The sequence below is a fragment of the Mastomys coucha genome, unplaced genomic scaffold, assembly GCF_008632895.1.
Source record: "Mastomys coucha isolate ucsf_1 unplaced genomic scaffold, UCSF_Mcou_1 pScaffold21, whole genome shotgun sequence".
NCBI lineage: Eukaryota > Metazoa > Chordata > Mammalia > Rodentia > Muridae > Mastomys > Mastomys coucha.
The window spans coordinates 148,612,449-148,622,616 of NW_022196904.1; the positions used below are offsets into that span (position 1 = coordinate 148,612,449).

A 10,168-nucleotide genomic window follows, 5' to 3' on the forward strand; every position below is an offset into this window, starting at 1 on the left:
AGAAGAAGAAGAAGAAGAAGAAGAAGAAGAAGAAGAAGAAGAAGAAGAAGAAGAGGAAGAAAAGAAAGGAAGGAAGGAAGGAAGGAAGAAAGAAAGAGGGAGGGAAGGAGGGAAGGAGGCGAAAGAAGAGGAGGAGGAAGAGGAAGGGAGGAGGAGGAGGAAAAGAAGTGGAAGAGGAAGAAGAAGCAAGCAAGCAAACAAACAACAACACAAAACAGAAACAATCTAGGCCAATAAAATGGCTCAGCAGGTAATGTGGCTTGCAGTGCAGACCTAATGACTTGAGTTCAATATTCAGATCCCATAGTAGAAGGAGAAAACTGACTCTCAAAGCTGCCCTCTGACATCCATATGCCTATCATGGCCCATGGGCACCTACCCTCACAGACGTGCAGCACACACATGCACACACACACACACACACACACACACACACAGACATCCTAAGTGGAAAATGCAAATCCTCAGCTCTTACTGCTGCTCTCACAGAACTCCTTCACTGATGGCCCAGGAGCCCTGTCTCCTGCAGAGTTCACAGTCAGTCATCAGCTCTACAACAGGGCACTGGACCAGATGTGTAGTCTGTGGCACACTTGTGGAAACAGGTCTTTGTTGTTATTTCTTGCTTTGTTTTGTGGGGCAAGGTCCTGCTATATAGCTCAGATGACCTCAAACTTGCTGCTCTTTGGCCTAACCTTCTCACCAGTCAGGTTTTAAATGTTCATGGTATAGGGCTGCAAAGATGACTCACCAGTTAAGAACACTGGCTGCTCTTCCAGAGCACCTGGGTTCAGCTCCCAGCACAAACATGACACCCTAAAAACAACTGTAATTCCAGTCTCTGGGGATCTGACATCCTCCTCTGGCTTCTGAATACATGTGGTACACTTACATGCAGACAAAATAGCAATATCCTTAAAATAAAAATAAATAAATCTTTACATCTACACCAAGCAAAGACTTCATTTTTATTTTTAAAAAAGTACCTTTAAGTTTTAATTGTGTGTGTGTGTGTGTGTGTGTGTGTGTGTGTGGATTTATACACGTGCCCACGGAGGCCAGAGGCATTGGATCCCTTGGAACTATAGAGTTACAGGTGGTTGTGAGCTACCTCATGCAGGTGCTGGAAACGAAACTCAACCCCACTGGAAGCACAGACTACTCCCTTATCCTCTGAGACTCCTTGGTACCCTCAAAGACTACACCTTAAAAATAGTTTTTAAGGTAATGATGAAATTGAGACATATAATTGGCTGACCAATCAGGTTTAAACATGGCTGCTTCAACCAGATGTGATGGAGCATGCCTTTAATCACAGTAGAGGCAGGGGAATCTCTGAGTTCAAGACCTGACTGATAATCCACAGAGGGAGTTTCGTGACAGCCAGTACTACACAGAGAAACTGTCCCAAACAAAACAAAACAAAAAACAAACAAACAAATAAAAAACCCATAATACATAAGCAAACAGCCAGTGTGTCTATGAAGTCTTGGGAAGAACTGCAGGTGCAGTTCTAGCCTCTGTTTAATTATATATTAAACACTTTATAATATACTATTCTAGAATACTTGGTGTGCATTAGTGATAGATATCCTAAGCCTTCTTAACTAATTTTCACTGTGATTAAATAAAATTAAGCTTCAATTGTATATCACCTACAGAAGGAAAACCAGTCCTCATGGCTGAACTAAAGGCAGAGAGAATTCTACAGAAATCTTTCTTATTCATTTCAGAATGGACACTAGCCATCACTTGGAGAATTCCTCATGCCCTTCACCCATTAGTGGGCAGTGTTCACTCCTCCCTTTGTCTCAGCGCAATCCCTGAAAGGCAGAGCTATGAACACCACACAGTTTGCAGGAAAGAGGAGGCAGTCCCCAAGGGATGCAAAGAAGAAAGGGGCGGGGTGTGTAGAAAGGAATTCCAACTAGCTTCACCAATCACAGGTTACTCGAATCTCCCCAAAGGGGAGGGCTGAGGAGATAAGGCATTCCCTCATGTTGTGTCTGCTCAGGAAGTAGAGACCTCAGGCAAGGAACACAGGAAGGAAGTAGAGTCTGGTGCACAGTCAGCCAACAGGAAGGTGAGTAAGAGATAATGTAGTTTATCCTGATGTTGTGCAACTTGGCTTGATTTTCAGCATACCAACTGCATGTAGAAGAGTGGCAAATGCTCTCTCTCTCTCTCTCTCTCTCTCTCTCTCTCTCTCTCTCTTACACACACACACACACACACACACACACACACACACACACAGACACAAATCCTTACAAAATGTGCACACCTGAGAAGCAGGCTACAGTTTGCACAGTAGCATAGCCAACTCTGCTCTGCTCCAGGTTCCTCCAGGATCCCTTACCTGTAAAATGATGAATGGCAGCTAGGCCCACATTTACCTTTAATCCCAGCAAAGAAGAGGCTGAGGCAGGTGGATCTCTGTGAATTCAAGGCCTGTCTGGTTTACATAGACCATTCCAGTAATAATGGAAGTGTTCAGACCTTAACCTAATTGGAAGGAAATTAAGGAAGAATGAAGACACTGCTCTGAAAACTTTCTTTACAAGCAGCAAGTACAGAGAAATCATAAAATAGACTTTGTTTTCCAGGTGCCTGTGTCTCTGTCTCTGTCTGTCTGTCTGTCTCTCTCTTTCACTCATACACACACACACACACACACACACACACACACACACACACCAAAAATGAAAGAAAGCTAGTGCTAGCTTGCATGAGTCTTTCTCCTGAGGAGAGTCATCTGGCATCAATGCACTTGCAGAGACCCTCTATCACAGCGGGACCTCTCTTGGACTCCACTGAGTGTAGCTACTATAGTAGAGAATGGTCAAAGCCCAGGATAAGGGGAAACTGAGGGATTAGGGGCAGCTTTTCCTCAATTCAAAGGGGACTTCAAGATTTAATATAACGCTGTGTTTTCCACAACAAAAGCCACCCCCCATCCTAGCTTCATTTCTCCATTACTAATATCCTTTACCAAATCTCTCTTTCAAGTTAAAATTTTGTGCTAGAAACACACATGACTTTAACTATAGCAATTTTATACATTTCACACACTCCTTTAAAGCCAAAGGAAGCTACTAAGTACCCAAAAGACATGAAATTAGAAGAAGAAGAGAGAAACAAAATGTGTTCTGTCAATGGAGTGGAATGGTATTCAGCCTTAAAAGAGATGAAGTCACACACACTGTAACACAGATGACCCCAAAAGTATACTGAAATGCAAAGACACAAAAGGACAGATTCTCTCAGATCCCAGTAGTACAAGGTATTAGAGCAGCCAAACTAGTGCCAGAAAGCAGCACATATCTGTCTGTCTATCATTCATCTGTCTGTCTATCCACCTACCTACCTCTCTGTAGTGCTGGGGCTCAAACCCAAAGCTGCCTTCCTCATGCTAGGCAAGTGCCACACACTGAACTACACTTGGTCCCAAAGCATGTGACTCAGAAGCGTATTTTAAGTGACTTTTACATAGGCGCTGAAGGGAATTATTAATAGGACACACAGGTAGGTAGGATGCAAGGTTATTCATAGGGGAAAAGGATAGCTCTACTTTCCTGGTATAAGAATTTAGAGATGAACTGAGGTTGTAACTCAGTAACAGAATGCTTGCCTAGCATGTACAGGACTTCGGGTCCAATCCCCAGCACGTGTTAAAGAAAGAAAGAAAGGCAGGAAGAAAGAAAGAAAGAAAGAAAGAAAGAAAGAAAAAAAGGAAGGAAGGAAGGAAGAAAGACAGGAAGAAAGAAAGAAAGACAGGAAGAAAGAAAGAAAGAAAGAAAGAAAGGCAGGAAGAAAGAAAGAAAGAAAGAAAGGCAGAAAGAAAGAAAGAAAAAAAGAAAGGAAGAGAGAAAGACAGAAAGAAAAAGAAAGAAAGAAAGAAAGAAAGAAAGAGAAAAGAAAGAAAGAAAAGATAAAAAAGGAAAGAAGGAAGAAAAAAAAGAACTTCAGCTTTTCTCAGAACAAAGATTGCAGAATCCTTTTCTCAAAGGTTGTTATGCTTCCTCAGCCAAGCTGGTGTAGTGTTACCCCAGCGTGCTGAAGTGTGAGGAACTAAGCCTTTCACAGGGGAAGCCCTACCCTCAGGCAGCCTAGGCAGCCAGAGGGCTGGTTCACAGACTAGTCTAGTCTCCACAGACCCAACAGACTCACATCCGCTCACATATACACAGAAAATCGTGTCTAAAAGGAATCTTCAACCTCATTATCACAGGCCCAAAACCAGGAAAGGATTCCCCTGACCCCCTCCAAGTGACAGCCTGCAGGCGTCTTACATGTATTCTGAATGTCCCAGTAGGTTAGTCTATAAGTATGATTATGACAGCATAGTTTGATGAAAAGAAAACCTCAGGCTGGAAAGTTACTCTCATGTTCATTTTGTCCAATCCAGGTTTTTCTCATCAGACATGAAGATAACCAATAGCAACTCTTCAGCAGAGATTTTTGTTGCTGTGGAAACTGAGCAAGAAGAAGCCTCAGCCCATTCTGTTTGTCACATGACAGGCCCAAGGCTCCAAACAAACCCTACCACAAATTCTCCTGTCACCTCAGTGCTTCCCTAGTTCCAGAAATTCAAACACCATTTGAATTTCAGAGACTGCCCCCAAGTTCTGTACCTTTGGTTTGGTAAATGTGATGATTGACATATTTTCATTCCGAATGACAGTACAAGGCCACCTATTAGCCATGACAAGAGCTCTTTACCCTCTTGCTTCTGGCATGTTAAACAACTCAGCTAAACATCTTCCACATGGTCCCTCCCACTAATCACATGGGCACTGCATCCTTGAAGCCCATCACCCACTATTAGAAGACACTGGGCCAAAAGAGGTGAAGGCAAACATAAAAGTATATAAACTAACTGGCCACTTCCTAACAGACAGTAGAACTTCCTTAACCCCTCTGAGTGTTAAGTTTCCTCATCCAAAAATAGAGATCATGGAGCCGGGGGTTGCAGGCTTTGAATGTGCAAGGACCTGAGGCCAATCTACAGCCCCTATCTCACTTAGTGATGACTTAGCAGCAAAACTTTAGCACAATGCTGCTCAGTCAACTGGGGACTTTAGTGTCACAGTAAAAACTAATCTATGTGTGTGTTCCAGTGAGCCCCTGTTTACCAGACTACTGACTAGTCTCAGACCCTTTCCCTATCTCTGACTATTCATACCATATTCTGAACTTAGCTCACGCTTATTCAGTTAGGAAAGAAAGAGAGAGAGAGAGAGAGAGAGAGAGAGAGAGAGAGAGAGAGAGAGACAGAGACAGAGACAGAGACAGAGACAGAGAGACAGAGAGAGAGACAGAGACAGAGACAGACAGAGACAGAGGCAGAGGCAGAGGCAGAGGCAGAGGCAGAGGCAGAGGCAGAGGCAGAGAGACAGAGAATAAGCAACCCCAACATTCAAACATACCCATACCTCCCCTAAAAAGTAGGGCAGCCTCTTTGATGCTTTTCTGTTAAATGAATCTGCCTCCAGACAAAGAAACTCAAGTTCTGTAACCAGATGGTCCAAGTTGCAGTGGGTCAGGGAGTCAAGGAACAGAGCAGGAATCCAAAGGACTTACTGTTGGCGGCTACAGAAAGAGCATTTATAGAGAAACCCCAAACCACAGGCCTCCTTTTGGGTAAAGTTCTCATCCTGCTTGGGGCTTATCCCACTGTTTCTGAACTTTAAAGTTAGAAAGGGAGAGTGCTGAATTGGGTCAGGGGTGCCAAATTCCTGGGTGTTAATGTTCTTAGCTGCTCCTTAGCAGGTTCACAAGGGCCAGGGCTAGAGAGGCTGTCTGCTGTGTCTTGGGTCTGCTGGGAATGGGGATAGTGGTGTAAGCTTAAATAAAAATTATCTACCTCTCACATTGAGTGCCTTTGAATTAGATGTGCATCTGAGGATGAATGCAGAAATGTCCAGGACTAAGGGTTTGTTTGTTTCTTCCTTCTGGTCCTCCTCCTCCCCCTCCTCTTCTTTCTTCTTTCTTCTCTTCTTTTCTTTTTGTTTTTGAGACTGGGTTTGTCTGAGATCCACCTGCCTCTGCCCCTGCCTCTCAAGTGCTTGGATTAAAGGCAGTTACCGTCCCCACCACTTAGAGGAATGGTTATATTAATAATGAGCAAGAGTTTTCACTTACATTCTCATTTAGTCTTCACCACAACCCTCCGAGTAGCCAGTTTTGTTCTCATGGAATAATCAGAGTAATAAAAAACCGAGGCTTCAACTACTTTCCATGTGGTCATCTGCTCTAGTTTAGCAGCAGTCAGAGATGAGGAAGGGCTGACACCCTGGACAGAAGCCAGAGCACAGGCTTTATTTATAGCCAAGAACCACACAGCAGGCAGTCATTAAGGGCTCCCTATATGTCCCCTAGATTTCCACATACCTCCAACCCTTCTACCCCGGTCTTCCTGCAGGCTGGATATCATAAACTCTCCTAGGAAGTGTGTCAGCCTAAAGTCCCCAGGGGCCTCTTCATGACCTGGGCTCTGCACATGGCCTTATATTGCTTCAAAATCCAACTGTGAAACCTCACCCACCATTATAGACTGAGGTATAGAAGACATTAATCAAACCAGTCAACATTCCAGCATGGATGAAGAAGAAGCTCATGAGTCACCCCTAGGAGAGTTTTGGGCCGTTCATGATAGATAGCTAGAGGAGTCTAGTGGGCTGACCATGTTTCAATGGTTCCACCGCCATGAGGTCTGAGGAGCAGTCATTTTGGACCCAGTGGGTTACATTTCTTTTAAAAGAGGAAAGGGAGAGGCCAATGAAGTTGAATTCTGGCTGTGGGGGGTGGGGGTGGTTGGTACTGGAGATGAAGACTGGGGAGTGCATATGATCAAAATACATAGTATACATGTGTGAAATTCTCAAAGAAGGAAGTTTTAAATTTCTAAACAGGCATCAATACTCCAACATAAGCTCTAGTACAAATATTCACAAAGCACCATGATATTTTCTCAAAAACGTATTCACAATGGTATCAGTTCATATTCTTCAGGTTTGTTCCATTTGGAGGGTTGCAGGGTATCGAACCTAGGGTCTTGCACAAGACAGGCAAGGCCACTGAGCCTCCCCTGGCTGCCTCTCCTGGCCCTGGGTTCACACTTCTCCACTGCTTTTCGTAAGGATCTGAGAATGTTGCAGACTCTCTTATTTGCTCACACTAATGGGCGGTGGGCATTATCTTCTGCCATTTTCCATTTCCTGGATATCAAGAATCTTTACTGTTTTTACCACAATTTGTATCATAGAGCTGAATTGGGGTACTTCCAAACTATATTGCTATGAGTATTTGCTATGAATATCTTCGTATGTTTCTAGCTTTTTCTTTCAAAGGATTTCTTTAGAATTCCCAGGAAAAGCATTCCTATACCAGTACTTATAAATCTCTGTACACCTTGAATGCCCTCCAAAATGAGCCATAAGTTACATAGTTCAATTTCATCTACAACTCTCTGAAATTATTTTAACTCCGAGAAACACATGCATAGACTCTATGACATTTGTCACCGTTTCAGCTGTAATGCGATTGGTCTCTCACCAAGGTTCCCTTCTGTATTCTTCACAATCAGCTATTGCTTCAATACTTTCTCTTGAGTTTGCTCACAAATGAGGAAGAAGAGAATCTGATCCCAGTGACCTCTGCAGCCACCCAGAGCCAGCTGGAGCCCTGGCACCCATCACTTAAGTGACAACTTAGACTCCAAAAAGGCCTTATGATCTCTAAGCTGCAGTGTCTACTTTCAAAAAAAATTTAAATGTATTTCTTTCACTGGTACATAAAAACATAAAATCGCACATTATCAATGAAGTTTGAGGTTACAATATATAGTGAAATGAATATATATTACAGATATATAGAATATGTATATATTAGCTTCTTTCACTAAAAAAAAAATTAAATAATTTAGTTGGGAAAATATTCATACATAAAACTAGAGTTTTTAAGATTAAGTGAGCCAAACTAGGTATGATAGGTGAACACTCATATATAACCACACTACTCAAGAGGCAGAGGCAGTAAGATGATGGAAAATTCAAGGCCAGCCTGGTCTGTGTAAGACCCTGCCTCAAACACAGCCTACCTCCCTCCATAATACTAAAGAGTAAGTGGGCTCGAAGGGAAGCTCAGTGTTAAACGCAAAGCACCGTCTGCTCTTCCAGACGCCTCCAAATCCAATTTCTAGTACGCACATGGCAGCTCACAACCATTTGTAACTCCATCTCAGGGGATCCAACGCCTCCTTTTAGCCTCCTTGGACACATAAAGCATAGATACATGTAGGTAAAATACAAATACACATTAAAAATTTTTAAAAAGCGAACCAATCTATAACATGCTTATACTATATTTAACACAGAGTAAACTCTATTATTGTTCACCCTTCCTGTACATCCAAGTTTTGCTAAATTTGTTGTTTGTTTAGTTTTGAGATTAGGTCTAGCTATGCAATGCAGCTAGCCTCAATTCCCAACATTCAGAGGTGAGAAGACATGGGAGGGGATGTCTTCCTCTATCACTCTCTACCTTACTGCCTGAGACAGGTCTCTCAGTGAACCAGAAGCTCACCATTTTGGCTAGGCTAGCTGGCCAGTGAGTTAAGAGATCCATCAGTCTCTGTTCTCCAATGCTGTGAATACAAGCATATGCAGCTTTTACACAGGTGCTGTGGTCATGAACTCGGGTCCACTGTTAGCCACTGAATCATCTCTCCAACCCAGAGAAAATCCTTTCTTTTCCAGCATGCTATTATATACTCCAGTGCAATTCAAAGTTACTATGAAATTCTTCAGTGCATTCAATTATAATTCTATACCGAGCACCTTACTCAAAACAGATTCCAGGTTCTGGGGAGGAAAATACCGAAATAAATAATTCATAGGACTAGCTCTCGAGGAACTCACAGTGTTTATTTGCCAAGCCTTCTAGAGAAAATTGCAGACTTCATAAGGGTAATTAAACACTATTTTTGGAACAATGTGCCATTGTAAAACTGAAAGAAACTATGGAGTTCAGACTCATGGGCATGGTTACTCGGGTCTTCTGGGTGTGGGGTGTGGGTACATACTGCTGTCCTGTAATTCAAGAAAAATGTTGGCATAAAGAAACAAGGTCCTATGCTTCTGGACTTATTTCTTAGTCCTTCAGATAATAAGGTAAATACTTAAAGTCAGGGACATAACAGCATTTCACCAACTTACAGGTCCAGAATCTTAAAGAAAAAAGTTGGTCTAGTTTAAAGATCCAAACTGCTAGTGTAATTGATGGGAAAAGAGACCATTGAGGTCTAAATGACTTTTTCTGTTTGTTTGTTTGCTTGTTTGTTTTGTAAAAAGGAGATTCTTATGTAGCTGTGACCGGATTTTGGAGATCAGGCTGGCTTTGAACTCAGAGATCTCTCAGACTCTGACATCAAATGTTGGAATTAAAGGCATGCACAAACACATCCAGTTCTAAATGGTTTTCTAAAGATCAGGATGGTGTGGGACATAGAGGCTACACCCAGCCTGGAACTTCACTAGGGTTTTGTCCTTCCACATTCCCATCCACGGTCACCGTTCAGTTCTGCACTCCGGGAGGAATGAAATCTTCCTTGTGACATTTCCTTGAGGTCATTATCTATCATTCAAATATAGATTCTCTTCCTACATTCCCTCTCCAACTCAGATAACTTTACTATCAACAGCAAATAATTCTATACCAGTCAACTAAGCTTTTCAAAGATATATTAATAGAATTTATTTTTGACTTAAAATATTAATGGCCACGATCAATCTATCAATCTACCTTATAATGTAAACTTCTTATATATCTATTTTTAACATAATATTTGTGTGTGTGCATGATAGTAACCATAAGCAAGTTCTCCAGCCCCATATTTTTGCTTTTTGGGGTTTTTAAATGCATTTTTGGGGGCCACAGTTTATGTTCAGGGGGTTTAGAAATTTGTTATTACATTCTGTGTAATTTATTTCAAAAATATTTCATCAGAAAGATGAAATTTATGCCAATAGTAAACACTTGTCAAGCATTCTAGAGGTCCTGCATTTGATCCCTAGCACTGCATAAAAGTACAAAACTATACACACACACACACAAAGACAGATGCACACACACATACACACACACACAGAGACAGATGCACACACAC

At 42.1% G+C, this 10,168-nt stretch overlaps 1 protein-coding gene across 4 annotated transcripts in view; it reads right to left on the reverse strand.

Moving 5' to 3' along the window:
- Gcnt1 (glucosaminyl (N-acetyl) transferase 1) overlaps positions 1-10,168 on the reverse strand; it is a 34,474-nt gene that overhangs the window by 15,881 nt on the left and 8,425 nt on the right. The window contains exon 2 of one of the 4 annotated variants that reach the window (XM_031389873.1): positions 2,397-2,505. The exons of the other annotated variants lie outside the window; for them this stretch is intronic. The gene's annotated coding sequence lies outside the window, so the exon portion shown is untranslated. The remainder of the gene's footprint in view (positions 1-2,396; positions 2,506-10,168) is intronic. 4 annotated transcript variants of the gene reach the window in all.